The sequence below is a fragment of the Lagenorhynchus albirostris genome, chromosome 18 (genome assembly GCF_949774975.1).
Source record: "Lagenorhynchus albirostris chromosome 18, mLagAlb1.1, whole genome shotgun sequence".
In the NCBI taxonomy this organism is placed as follows: domain Eukaryota; kingdom Metazoa; phylum Chordata; class Mammalia; order Artiodactyla; family Delphinidae; genus Lagenorhynchus; species Lagenorhynchus albirostris.
Window position 1 is genome coordinate 36,228,915 of NC_083112.1, and position 13,988 is coordinate 36,242,902.

Here is a 13,988-nt window from a genome sequence, read left to right on the forward strand (position 1 = left end):
GGGACTGTAACCTTTGGTCAAGATTGAAAAACACTCACCTACATTGTGGTTTCCCTGCAAGTTAATTATGCTACATAAGGAGATGAAATACAAACTTTGTCAAATTTGATTACATCTACAGGTATCTCAACTCCCTGTATACTATTTCTAAATATATCTTTTATGCAGTGATAACTTAATTGTTACTTCCATGATCCAAATCCCTTTGAAGAGAGCTGATTTCCCAGTTTTCCAAGTATGGATGCTAGACTATTTCCAACGGAGGACTGGATGTGATTTAAAATGTACAATCACAAGCAACTAGTCCAACTATATAACTTATCAACTTTTGAATCTTTACTGCAAACTTTAAATTGCAGCCATACACTCCACTTAGATTGACAGGAATGTCTAAGAGTTATAATTGCCTTAGCAAAAGCAAATTTGTGGCTTTACATAGAATGTTCATTCTTTTAAGTAAAGATGCTAACTAATAATTTCTCTGCTGACAAAAAGAAATGAAGTAAAATATTTCATGTTTTGATAAGCTATTTAATTTTTTGAAGTGCATAGGTAATATATTCTGCACAAATTTGACATTAAATGCTTATAGCTCTAATATTATAGGATATACATAACGTATATTCATGAATTAGTTGTGCAATAGTTAAATGCATCACTGAAAACAGTTTTGCATTATGCAACATACAAACATTCATTTACTGATAGTTTGTTTATCCATCTGCCATTCTCAGTGTTTATTTGGACTTAATTTTCATATTCTTCCTGATATGTAAACATGCTAACCTATTAATTTAACTTCAGTATTCCAGTTCACTAAACAGCTTAATGCCCTTGTTACACAATTGCTCTTGTTCTTCATACTAAAATGGCAATTTTATGAAGTCTTGTGGTAAGTATGAATATAGATTTACTAACGAAGTAAAGCTATTAATACATGAATTCATTCAACTCCTCAGAGTGCATACTTAATGGAACATACAATCAACTAATATAGTAGAAAATCTTTGAGAATGAGATTAACTATCTCTGGGCAATTTCAGCTTTTACTTGAGAAATATTCATTTCTATCAAGTTTGCTGATTCTATACTTTTCAAAAGGGTACACAAATTTAAAGTTTAAAAAATAAGAATTTTAGAAAGAGACACATATTCTAACCACACTAAATTAAAGGAAAGGGAGGCACTTCTGACATTACAATTTATCTTAGTTTGCAGAAATGAACATTTGAGGCAGTTGTTTACTGAGTATGGAGAAAATGTGAAATAATTCATGGGTGTGTATCATACCAGTGGTTAAAGAGCGGGCATGAAAAATGACTATTCACACTGATGACTGCATCAATTTAACATAAGAACATGTATTGAGTATTTCCCAAAAGAAAACATTAATTTAAGAATCCCAGATTCAAGTTAAGGAAATTCACAGTTCTTGTGTAGGAATTCTCTCTAATAATTTTTAGTCATTTATCAATTTACTTTCTTGGGGTAGAACCAACACTGAGATTTAATTTATCTACTTGTAAATTCATGAGAGTATGATGTCCACATTAATTTGTACATTAAGATATAGTTTTAATTTTCTTTAGTATTAAAATGTAAAATATAACTAAATTATGCTTAAAACATTTGGCTGAGTGTGTGCAATATTAATTGCATTTAAAGATGGGGAACTCAGAAGTAAATGTCTCCAAGTTCTCCCAGTGCCATGATGACTAAGTCAGGACAGTAAATATATTTACTTCCAAAGTCCCTGGCTGTTACAAGACACACTCTAGCAAATCAACTAAGGGAATATGTTTCAGAGTAATGATGGTATTGTATTAATTTTAGCATGTACTTTTAGCTTTATCATAGATTACAAGAATCTATTATGGGTTTTTTTTTTCATACTTAGTGTTAAGTGGTTAGATAAGTTTGCCAAAATATTTTCATAAAATCCTATTCCAAACTCCAAATATACATGTTTTTATATATATATATGTGTATATATATATATATATATATATTATTTCTTCCCCTTTCAAACTCTCTAATGATTCCTAAGAAACTGTTTTACCTGGCAAATAGATTCTCTATTTCAATACACTTAATTCTATGGTAAGTCAAAAGACTTGGAATAACCAAAACAATACTGAAGTAGATGAAAAAAGTTTGAGAAGCCACAATACTTTCAATAATTCCCATAAAACTTAGTAATAAAATGTGTGGTATTGGCAAAATGATAGACATATAGATCAGTGCAAGATAATGGAGAGTCAAGAAAATAAACTCATGAACATATAGCTAAAACTGATTTCTTATAAAGAAAAAGCAAATCAATGGGAGAAGAATAGTCATTTCAACAAATGATGCTGGAACAATTAATTGTAAGTCAATATCTAAAAAAAAAAAACCTTAGATACAGACCTTACACCTTTCAAAAAATTGTCTCAAATGCACCTGAGATATAAATGTCAAAGGAAAAACTATAAAATTTCTAGAAAGAAACAAGGGGAAACTCTACATAATCTTGTGGTTGAGGTTTTAGATATGACACCAAAAACATGATACATTAAAAAATTGATAAATTGGACTATATAAGAATGAAAGTTTCTGCTTTATGAAAGAGTATGTTAAGAGAATGAAAAGGCAAGCCACGAACTGGGAGAAGATATATGTAAAACACATATCTGATAAAGAACACTGTGATGGTTAATTTTATGTGTCAATTCAACTGCTCAGTAGTGCTCAGATTAAACATTATATCTGGGAATGTCTGTGAGGGTGTTTTCAGATGAGATTGTCATTTGAATTGGTGGACTCAGTATATTGACCTCCCCAGTGAGGCCTCATCCAATCAGATGAGGGCCTGAATAGAGCAAAATGTGGAAGGAGAAATTCATCCCTTTTTTTCTGCCTCAGTGTTTGAGATGGGGCATCTCATTTCTTCTCTGTCCCTTGGAGTGGGTTTCATACCAGTTGCTCCCCTGGTTCTCAGACCTTCAAATTCGTATTGAATTACAACCTCCCAGTTTTCCTGGGTATTGTGCTTGAACTTGGCATATTGTAGGAGTCCTCAGTCTCCATAATTGCATGAGATAAATTCCTGATAATAAATCTCCTTTATAACTTTATATCTATCTATCTACCCATCCATCCATCTATTATCTATCTATCTATCTATCATTATCTCCTATATTCTACAGGTCTATTTCTCTGAAAAACTTTAATACAGGCACCTATTCAAAATACAAAAACAATTCTTAAAATTCCACAATAAGAAATTTAAAATTCTAGTTAAAAATGGACAAATCAGCGGAAAAAAAATCTCACCAAGATGTCAAAGATATACAGATGACAAAGAAGCATATGAAAAGATGCTCAATATCATTTGTCATTAAATTCCAAATTAAAACAATGAGATACTAGTATAGACCAACTAGAATCGATAACTTCCTAAATCTGACATGAATGTGAAGTAACAGAAACTCTCATTCACTGGGAATGCAAAGTCGTTCGCCCACTTTGGCAGTTTGGAAGTTTCTTAGAAGGCTAAATTTTGTCTTAACATGTGATCCAGCAATCATGCTTGTAGATATTTATCCAACTGATTTGAAAATGTATGTCCACACAAAAATCTGAAAGTTTATAGCAATTTAAATCATAATTATCACTAGTTGGAATAAACCAAGATGCCCTTCAATAGGTGAATAAATTAAAAAACAAACAAACAACAAAAACAAAACAGGAATACATATGTATAGTGCAGTATTACTCAGCAATTAAAAAAGGGTTAACTTAATAAACCCACACAAGGATATGGGTTAATCTTAAATGTTCACTGCTAACTGAAAGAAACCAGTCTGAAAGGCTGAATACTGTATGATTCCATTTATATAACATTATGGAAAAATTAAAAACTGCTGGGATAGTAAACACATCAGTGGTTGCCAGGAGTTGGAAGGAATATATTAAATAGGTAAAGCAAAGAGGAATTCTGTTTATAAGACAGTGAAAAGGAATTTTATTTTAAAATATTGTGTATGATATTATAACTGGATATACATGACCCTAACCCATCTACAGAAATTTAAAGCACAAAGAATGGACTTTAATGTGTGTATTTTTTTTTTTTATTAAGGAAGTCAGAGGATTCCAGAATGGAATAAAGAATGTGACCAAAAAGTAAAACCTAACTGCCTCATAAATGTATGAAACAATCTCACCAAATAGGGTAAGATAAAAAGGAGCCAATTTAATTAACTTTGGAATTGAGTGGAATATAAAAAAAAACAAAAGCAAAGGGAACTCCACACCAGTACTGCAGTCTGGTTGAGAAAGGTGTTTTCCATGGGGATATGAATTAACCATTCTGAAATAACTATACATCATACTAGATTTACACAACTAAGTAAATTCATGGTGGAAGGTGGAAGCTAGATTTTCTCACTGTTGGAGTGGATGGTTACAGATAAGTCAGTGAAAGGGCAAGAGAAGGACTAGGAAGTATTCACTTCCCTACATCTAGTGTTGCTTGGTAGCTTAGAGAAAATTAACAGCTAACATAATTTCCATTTTTGTGGTTTTATTCACCTGATTATCAAATGTGCATGAACAAATTCTTGCATTATAAATAAATTTTTTAACAGAAAACTGTATTCATTTGCAGTAAATCCCCCACCCCACCCTCGTTTCCCAGTTGGTGCTTATTGTAGGGTTGTCACCTCCTTCCTGGGAAGGGCCATGGACCTTTGCTTTTCTTTCTCATTCACAGCTCCCATCCCCTTTCTTAGAGCAGGAGGAGGAGAAATAAGATTGACACACAGGCAATTCTTAATCTACTTGAAATCCTGTAAGAAGCTTGATGCACTCTAGATGTGGCAGATGTTTAAGAATGACTTTGCCCTGTGGATATTTTTGTGGGTTCTTCAGAGTCTGACCCCTCCAGGCCCTTCTGATTGTGTGGGCCATGCCTCTGCTTCCTCTGCAGCTCATTCCTCAGTAACTCTCTTACTGCTGGGGTTCTTTACCATGTCAGACTTCCCTCTTGGGCAGACTGTGTTCTAAAATGAGGTCAGGCTGACACTACTGCAAGAACTCACTGGGATTCATGCACTTATTAATCACTCCCAGAAGGAAGAACAGTTATTTGGCAGATGCAGCTTTTACCCTGCTACCCTACAGGTAATTTGATCTTTCCCAAGCATGGGTCAGGAAATAGTCCTTCTTGTCCTTCAATTTCCAGAGCACATAGCACATGCTCCAAATTGCTCTGTTAAAGCCTATTCATTATAGTTGAATTAGAAATTGCATTCTTTCATCCCTATCTCCTGTTCTTATTCTGGAGAAAGCCACAAAGACTTCTTTTCAAATTAAATCCTCTTTAGCAATTCCCCTCCTTTAAAAAATTTTTCATTTTCTGTCTCGAGAATTCTTGGTTCTTATTGTGTTTATGCTTCAGCTGAAACTGAGGTACAAAGAGTTCCATTCTAATATCATGTTATAGTGATCCACTTCTGCAGTGGAATTGTTGGCATTTTAATCTCTTTTTATGTAAATCTCTCATTACTAGAGAGAAAAGAAAGTAAAATACAGACTTATAATTCAATTATTTTTTTCATTTGCTATTTTTCTAATTCCATTCATTACAGATAAATCTTACTTTAATGTCAGTTAAATTAGAAACTATGAACTCCCATTTGTAACTGATACACAAAATTGTGAAAGGCTCCACTTAAAGACTTAAGCATTCTTTATTGAATGTTTATATGATCTATACAATACATTATAGATAGTGCAACTACAGAGTGGAAAAAAATACAAAATCCCATAACATTTCTTAAAGGTACTGTAGTAGATTGAATGTCTACATCCTAACCCCAAGAACATCTGAATAATATTATTCAGAAAAAGGCGTACTTTGCAGATGTAATTAGATTAAGATCTTGAGGTGAGATTATTCTCCTAAATTCAATGATAAGAATCCTTATAAAGAAGCACACGAAAGTGAGATAGGAAAAAAGAAAAGAAGGTCATGTTAAAGATGGAGGCAGAATTGGAGTGATGTATCACGAGACCAGAAACTGGAAAAGGAATGCTAAAACCTGATTTTGGACTTCTAGTCTGCAGAATTGTGAGAGAATATATTTCTGACATGTTAAACAACCCCATTTGTGGTAATTTGTTACAGCAGTTTCAGGAAATTAATATAGGAAATCAGTTAGGTTACATTAAAATACTCAAAAAATAACAAAAGTATGGCACAAACATCCTTAATTTTATTTATCATTCATTTAACAATACAGGAAAGGTGATCAAGGGCAGCAAGTAGCTCTTCTCAACAGACTCAGATCCTCCCATCTTTGTCTCCTTTATTCATAAGCTTTGCTATAGTTTGCATTCTTTCAGGAGAGGGGAAAAGAGAGGGTGAAGGAGTCAAATACACTCTGTTAAAAATACATCATTTCTGTTCCCATTCTATAAGAGATGACGTAGTCACAATGTCACATCTCAGTGCAAGAGAGGCTAAGAAATGTTCTCTATCTTGTGCTTGGCTATAATGCTATAACTATGGATGAAGGAGGAAATGTTTTGATGAAATGCTAGCATAATTTGCCAGACTTAGTGTTGTCAAAATTAGAATTTGCCAAAATTGAAGTCAAGTTAATATTTTCAAATCATTACTATCATCTACAAAATTGTAAGTGTACATACAAATATACAGCTTTATTTGTACTTCATATGGTAGTATGTAATTTTCAGAATGTGCACAAGGTACGTTGCCTACATCATTTTTCTAAGACAAAATAATTTTAATTTTACAAGAAATGATTCACACATTTTACTTAGATTTAGAAAAGCACAAATCCAATTAGCAAATTTTCTAATCTAAAGGTGCTATAAGTGTTGAATAGTTGGCCATTTCTTGAACCAAATTGCTTCTTAGAACCAATCATTAGTCAGTGTATTATAAGGAAATTGAACACTCAGAATATGTCACCACACTTTTATTAAAACCTTTGAAAGGACAAAATTATACATGCACTTTAAATAACTTTAAAATGTATCAGATGAAGACAAGGGAAAAATATAAATTAAATATGGAAAAATCTCTTGTACTGTCAGTAACAAGAAAATCTACTTCCCTTGTGAAGAAATAAACAAAAACAAAAAACAGTGACTTCTGTCACACAAATGGTAAATACAACACTCACTTTTCACCTTCATAGCTAATTAAATTTCTTTGCATTTTGAAGATTCTGTTCAGTTTCTTCTAAAAAAATATACACTCAGTTTTAATAACCTAATAAATGTCTTACTCAAATAGCTAATTTACATATTTCAGTATCAACATGCTTTATTTATTTAATGTGAGTAATCATGGAACATTTATTGATATCCACAGGAATGATGTCTTCAGAATCTGAGTTATTTCCTTTTCAACATTTCATAAGTTACAAGGTCACTAAATTTTTTATCTCTACAAATTTCTTCCACTTACCAGTAAATTTTGGTCTTTCTAGATATCTTCACTATGGATTCAGCATGGCACGCTCATGGCATTCTTGTGAAGTTTCCCAACAATCATTAGTTTGTCTGAAGTTTCCTAGCTCAAATCCCTGATAGTAAAATCCTGGTTGATTTAATTCATGTTTTCATCCAAAGCATGGTATAAGTTATTGGCTGGCCCATAGTTGGCTAACAATGGCAGGTGTCCAACCATGGTCCAGTTGGCTCCAGCCAGGGGACAGAATCATAGTGAAAAACAAAATTGCGAGGTTTATTATTGGGGCTGTTGCCATAACAAGCATTCTGAGGTTCACCAGTGTTCCAGACTCTCTAGTATCTTTATTGCACCATTAATCTTTGAGAATAGGGTTTTTCAACTTCGACACAATTGACATGTATGCCAAATACTTTGTTGTAGGAGTTGCCTTGTGCATTTTAAGATATTTGCAGGATTCCTGGCCTCTACCCACTAGATGCCAGTAGGTTCCCCCACCCCAATGTCTTCTGTCATTGCCAAGTGTCCCCTGGTGGAGCAAAATCACTCTCAGTTGTGAGCTTCTGCTCTAGAGTCATCTGGGACAATTCTCTAAATTCTCTCCATGGCACCAACATTCTTCAGACTAAAACTCCAAGCTCAGTCACATGATGATTACATAAACCCCAAGCAGAAAGGATTTATTCTGCATATAAATTTGTCTCTTGAGGAAATAAAAGGCCTTATCATTATGTTGATTGGCAGGTCCTGGGATGATCTTCCTCCCTCCTTACTGCAAGAGAAGAAGCAGTAGATAGAACCATTCGGCAGCCAATGTCTAAGTAAGGTTTTGTTAGGTGAAGTGCTGCCAGTCTTCCGTGGCTTGTTCCAAATAACCAGAGGACTTGAAGTTTGCAGCTGGGATGACTCAGGATCTATCATAGCAGCCTGATACCTGTGTTTCCCAGCACGTTGTTAGTCAGATAAACTCTTATTGTCTGGGTAACCCCCAGGCTAGAAGAGAAACGTCAAATCTCTGCTTATGAGCCCACAGCTATCCAGCCATAGTTTCTGGAGTCCACAGGTGGGGTGTCACAGGCCCTCACACAGCAAACATATGCCCCAGTTTCCCAGGTCATTCAAACTCAGATCCAATTCCCAGAGTTGGTGGTTGGCCTAGGGCACAGCAGAGAGACACTCAAAGGCTGTAGAACTGAGCCATCAAATGCCTAACCAGAGGGTCTGGAGTTTACTTGGATGCCTGAAACCCTCATACAGCAGCAGCACTTAGGTTCCCCAGCTCATTCAAGTTTAGATCCAACTCTGCCAGGCTCTGATTCACACTGAGGGTGGGAGTCAGGTCTTCACAGGCAGCAGCAGTGACTTGGCCAATCTTCAACTGCAAGATCCTCAACCAATGACTGGGTGCCTCAAGCTTAACAGAAAAGCCTCAGATCCAAATCCTCCAGTGCACTTGGTGCTGAGCAAGGAGGCAGTGTCCTGTCAAGCCACAACTTCCAGAGGACACTTCCTCAACTGAATCATCTGCATCCTGCATTTGGGATGCTGGAGCCCCTCACAGAGCAGTTCCATGCCTGACAACCCCAAGTCATTGCTCCTTAGGTCCATCCTTATTAAATTCTTATTGGATATCAGAGCTGCTGTGAGGTCCTGATATGCAGGGCTAGAAACTCAGCACCTCTTCAACCTCAATTCTGCAGTTTGTATTTGGGGTGTCTGAGTCTTTGACAGAGCAGCTTCACCCCCCAGCTTCTCAGGGCATTGCAATACAAAAGCAGCTCTATCAGATTTGGATTAGAGCTTAGAGCATCAGCAAGCTGTTCATTGTAGATGTCTGACAAAACAATCCTCTCGGCTGACTATGCCAATAGCATCTGGACCCTGAAGTCCATCTCACCCATCTTCTTCACCCACACTGCAGGCAGCCCTGTACCAGTGCAAATTTATAGAAATTTATAGAGATACTATAACTAGCGCTGTCAGTGTAGAATGTATGGTTAGGAATTCTGCCTATGAATGTGTTTCTATCTGTGCTTGAAGATGGAAGTGATTATATAGCTTATTGCCTATGAGAAATAACAATTATAGATAATATTTATTTTAATTGGAACTGGGGTGATTTAAAATATAATAGTATCAAAGTCTTAACATTTATAGAAAACTAAACTGATATTGCCAATATTAAGAGAGGCAGAAAAGCGATGTGAAAGGACACCAAAATGTTTTCCCTTTCCAGCTATAGGAAAAATTAGATACTTCAAATTTTACTCTGTATAAAATAAGTAAGAGTAGTCTAATTGATGATGTGTTAACAAACATTTCCCAAACCTCCATGCCTTGAAGCAACAAGAATTTATTTCTTTTCTACATTTTAAATTTGTTCTGGGATCCAAGCTAGTTAAGTGTCATACCATGTGGGATATCACTGGCCATGATGAAAAGAAGAAGATGGACTTTTACAGTAGTACCCAACCCCTGCACCATTAATAAGTATTGGCCAAGAAATAAAACTTTGCTGCTATATGCCACTGAGATTTTGAGGCTGATTATCATCACAGAATAACTCTCTCCTGATTGAAATAGATATTTGTACCTGAAGCAGGTTGTCCATGGGCATGGTTCATCAGTTTGCACAGAAGATATGAATATTGGAATCTGGAAAATAATGATAAATGTTATACAGTAGCAGAAAAAAGTAAAACTATCCCTAGCAACATACTAAAATATCACATATCTCATGAAATTTTAACTCTGGGACAAGAAGTCTGAAAACACTATTAATAGAACACATTTGTTGTTGTTTGTTGTATTTGATAAGGTACTGCCAGAAAAAAAAGATCTCAGGAAAAACAAAACAAAACAAAAAAAACAATAGAAACCCCAGCTTATCAGAATTAAGAACAAGAATTAAGAATAGAGAGACAAGATAATTGAAGTCCTGTAGGTTCACAAGAAGAAATTATTTTTTACCTTACCCTCTCATTATTCTAGAAAGAAAGAAGAAACAAAAGAAGATTTGAGCTATAAATATTTATTAAAATTTAGCAATATGAAAAAAATATTAGTATTTTATTACCCATGCTTAAAACCTGAATGGATTAAGATGCCTCAGTACAAGCATGACCTTACTATTGTGTAGGATCTAGTACTTTTAACTGCATAAGTTGACTCAGAGGATTGAGGCTAGTGGTAAAATCCCCAAATCAAAGACATTTAAGCTCAGGGTGCCTATATTTGGGTCTATTGTAGAGGCAGCAAGAAGTAAAGCAATATAGCAAATTTGAGAATTATCTCAAAGAACTTTCTTCTTTTAGCTATTTTCATATATAGATAACTGAGATCAAATATGTAAAATTCCTAAAAACTTAATAAATACTCTAAGGCACAAAATAATTCTTGGACTTCTAACTACTTAAAGGCAGAACGTTGTCTGAGACATGCTTTGCTCTCAAAAGATTGACATTGCCCAATACTTATTTCACAGAAGCCAAAGTGGCTAACGGCAGAGGAGAATCTCTCAGAGGGGCCCAGGAAGAATGGCATTCAGGGCCATTTTCAGGGAGCAGGAACAGTCTAATTAAGGAATGTTGTCCAGTCCTGAGGTGGAAACCATGACAGTGTTGGTTCAGAGGGATTTAAGGATTAATATAGACCAGGGACCAATGTAAATTTCCATTTGTTTCTTTTTTCCAGATTGGAGATCTAGTAGTTCTGCAGAACACAATCCACCTCTCTATGTTGCATTTGTGGTGAGAAGATAATTTGTCCTGTTAGTATGTAAGTTCCTGGATCAAGAAAAGTCACAAGTGAAGCTGATGTGGATGCAACTGTTCTAATAGAGACTAAGTCTCATAACCCAGAGGTACTAAATTTTGAGCTGTCTCATGAATGGAAGATGTTATAAACTGCCTCCTTGGTGAAGATATTTAGTATGTTTTATACATAGAAAGAAAAGAGAACCAAACATGTGATTTATGGTAAAGTCTTTAATGCTCTTCTATATCTGGTTTAACTTCTCTTTAGGTATATGGGAGGCTTGCAATTACACAATTGCACAAATGACAGGGCCATGTGATTCTAACTATGATTTATTGGTAGAAGTAGCATGAAAACCAGCATTTAATTGCTGCGCAAGAACCTTGGGCACTCTGTCCTTATGAATTAGCACACCAAGATGTTTCACGTGGAAAAATAAAGCCTAGTTATGTTAAGATCACACTAGGATATTCTGTTTTCTAAGTATAATGTAGGCCACCCTGACTGATATACTATCTCAGCACAAAACACATAGATCTTAGAAATATAACAAACATACATTAAAGTATACTAATGAGATCATAAGAAAATAAGGGAATAAGCAAAACCCCAAAATAATTTAGTAAAGCTGAGAACAGAATGGAAAGTAAACATGGGTCCTGAGGCCAGATTCTTCCTGTGCCTTGGGGTAGAATAGCTTTATGCAGTGAAGCTGATTTTTAAGACTTGAATGTTTAGAAAGTAGTAAAAGTGATGCTGAGTCCTCTGCATTAAGTTGGGACTGCAGAGATTATAGCCTCAGTAAAATGTAGGCTTACAAAAAGCATTTCACCTGTAAATGAAAAAAAAAATAAGGAAATGTAATTGCTTGGCCTGGTATTAAGTGGAAAAATATTAATAAAATGAATTATTCAGAAAATTGTTGACATAAATCTTCACTCAAATGAGTCCTATGACTGAAATAATAAACCCTACATGATCTTGGAAATTCCAAGCATAAAATTTAAATCTCATTGAACTCTGTTAAGTAGAAGACCCTAGTTCCAATAAAAATAAAATTTGTTTTAGTAAAAAGCAAAACTCTCAATATTCTCTCCAAAAATGTCTTCCTCTTATGGATTGTGACACAAAGTACTATTAATGCTGGAATTATCCAATATAAAATATAAAATGACAATGGATAGATATTTTAAATTGAAGGAGTTTTAAAACTGGATAAGAAAAAACGATCTAAATGTAAAACAAACAGGAAATATAATTAAATAGAAACTTTAGGAAAAAAAATATAATAACTAAAATAATATATCCAATGGATGTGTTGGTAACATAATAGAACAGACCCAGCTGAAGGTGAAATTAGTAAAATGGAAAATATTAGTCAAGAAACAGAATGCAACAAAGATATAAAAGTACATGAACAACATGTTGATAGATATATTGAATAGAGTTAACAATAATAAATAGTTCTGACATACTTCTAATTAAACATACATAAAAAATAATGAAAATGGGAAAATATATTAAATGTATACTGGATAATAATTTTTTGGAAGTGAGTAAAATGACAAATTACCAGATATTGAAATCCTAGTGCATACTGAGCAAGATAAATTAATAAAAATCCAGAACTATGTAGTTATCATGATTTAAAGTGTTCAGCAACTATAGAAAAATAAATCAGTGGGACACAAAATAGAATTTAGGAACAGAGTTACACATAAATAAATAGTTGATGTATGAGAGAAGTTGCATTATATACCAGGGAGGAAAGGATGGACAACTCAAAAAAGAATACTGAAATAATTGGTCATTCATTTGGAAAGAATAGTTGCCCTAACTCACAATAAAAAGAAAAGTAAATTTCAGACAGATTAAAAATAATATGTAAAAGAAACTATTTAAAAGGCAATATGAAAGAATGTCTTCATAAAATTTGAAAGGGAAAAGATTTCTTCAACAGGAAGGAAAAAACTTCCAAAAGTGAAAAACGTTTTATTTAATAAACTTGACTGCTGTAAGATAAAGAATATCTGTATACTCCAGTACCAAGCAAATTAATTAAATTAAATTAAAAATTAAAACTACAAACTGATATATTTGAACCCTAAATAATGTAAAAAAAGTGTATTAGTTTATATAAAAATCACCTAGGAATTATGCTAAATCTCATTATTTATTAGAGAAATTCCATCAATTTAGGGCAATAGTTTTTGTTTTATTTTTTTAATTTTTTTTTTTTTTTTTTTTTTTGCGGTACACGGGCCTCTCACCGCTGCGGCCCCTCCCGCCATGGAGCACAAGCTCTGGATGCGCAGGCCCAGCGGCCACGGCCCATGGGCCCAGCCACTCCGCAGCACGTGGTATCCTCCCAGACCGGGGCACGAAACCATGCCCCCCGCATCGGCAGGTGGACTCCCAACCACCGCGCCACCAGGGAAGCTCTAGGGCAGTAGTTTTAGTACAAAAGGTGGGCAAACTTTGCATCTCACAATATTGTACACTGAAAAAATTGTGCAAAGAATTCTATAATCTTTTGGGGGAAATTGTAAATTGACAAAACCTTTCTGGGAAATATGTTGTAGTTATAGATATGAATATGTAGGTGCCTGCACTAATAACTTTGTATTTCCATGACAAGATGTATATCCTTAGAAAATTCTTCTATATGTAACAGTAAAATAGCTATACACTTATTCAGAGAAGCAATTATTTTTTAATTAATTTTATTGGAGTACAGTTGTTTTAC

General features: G+C 34.4%; 1 pseudogene; it reads right to left on the reverse strand.

Moving 5' to 3' along the window:
- Positions 1–8,214: 8,214 nt before the first annotated feature.
- LOC132508709 (NACHT, LRR and PYD domains-containing protein 12-like) lies at positions 8,215–10,103 on the reverse strand (annotated as a pseudogene).
- Positions 10,104–13,988: the final 3,885 nt, after the last annotated feature.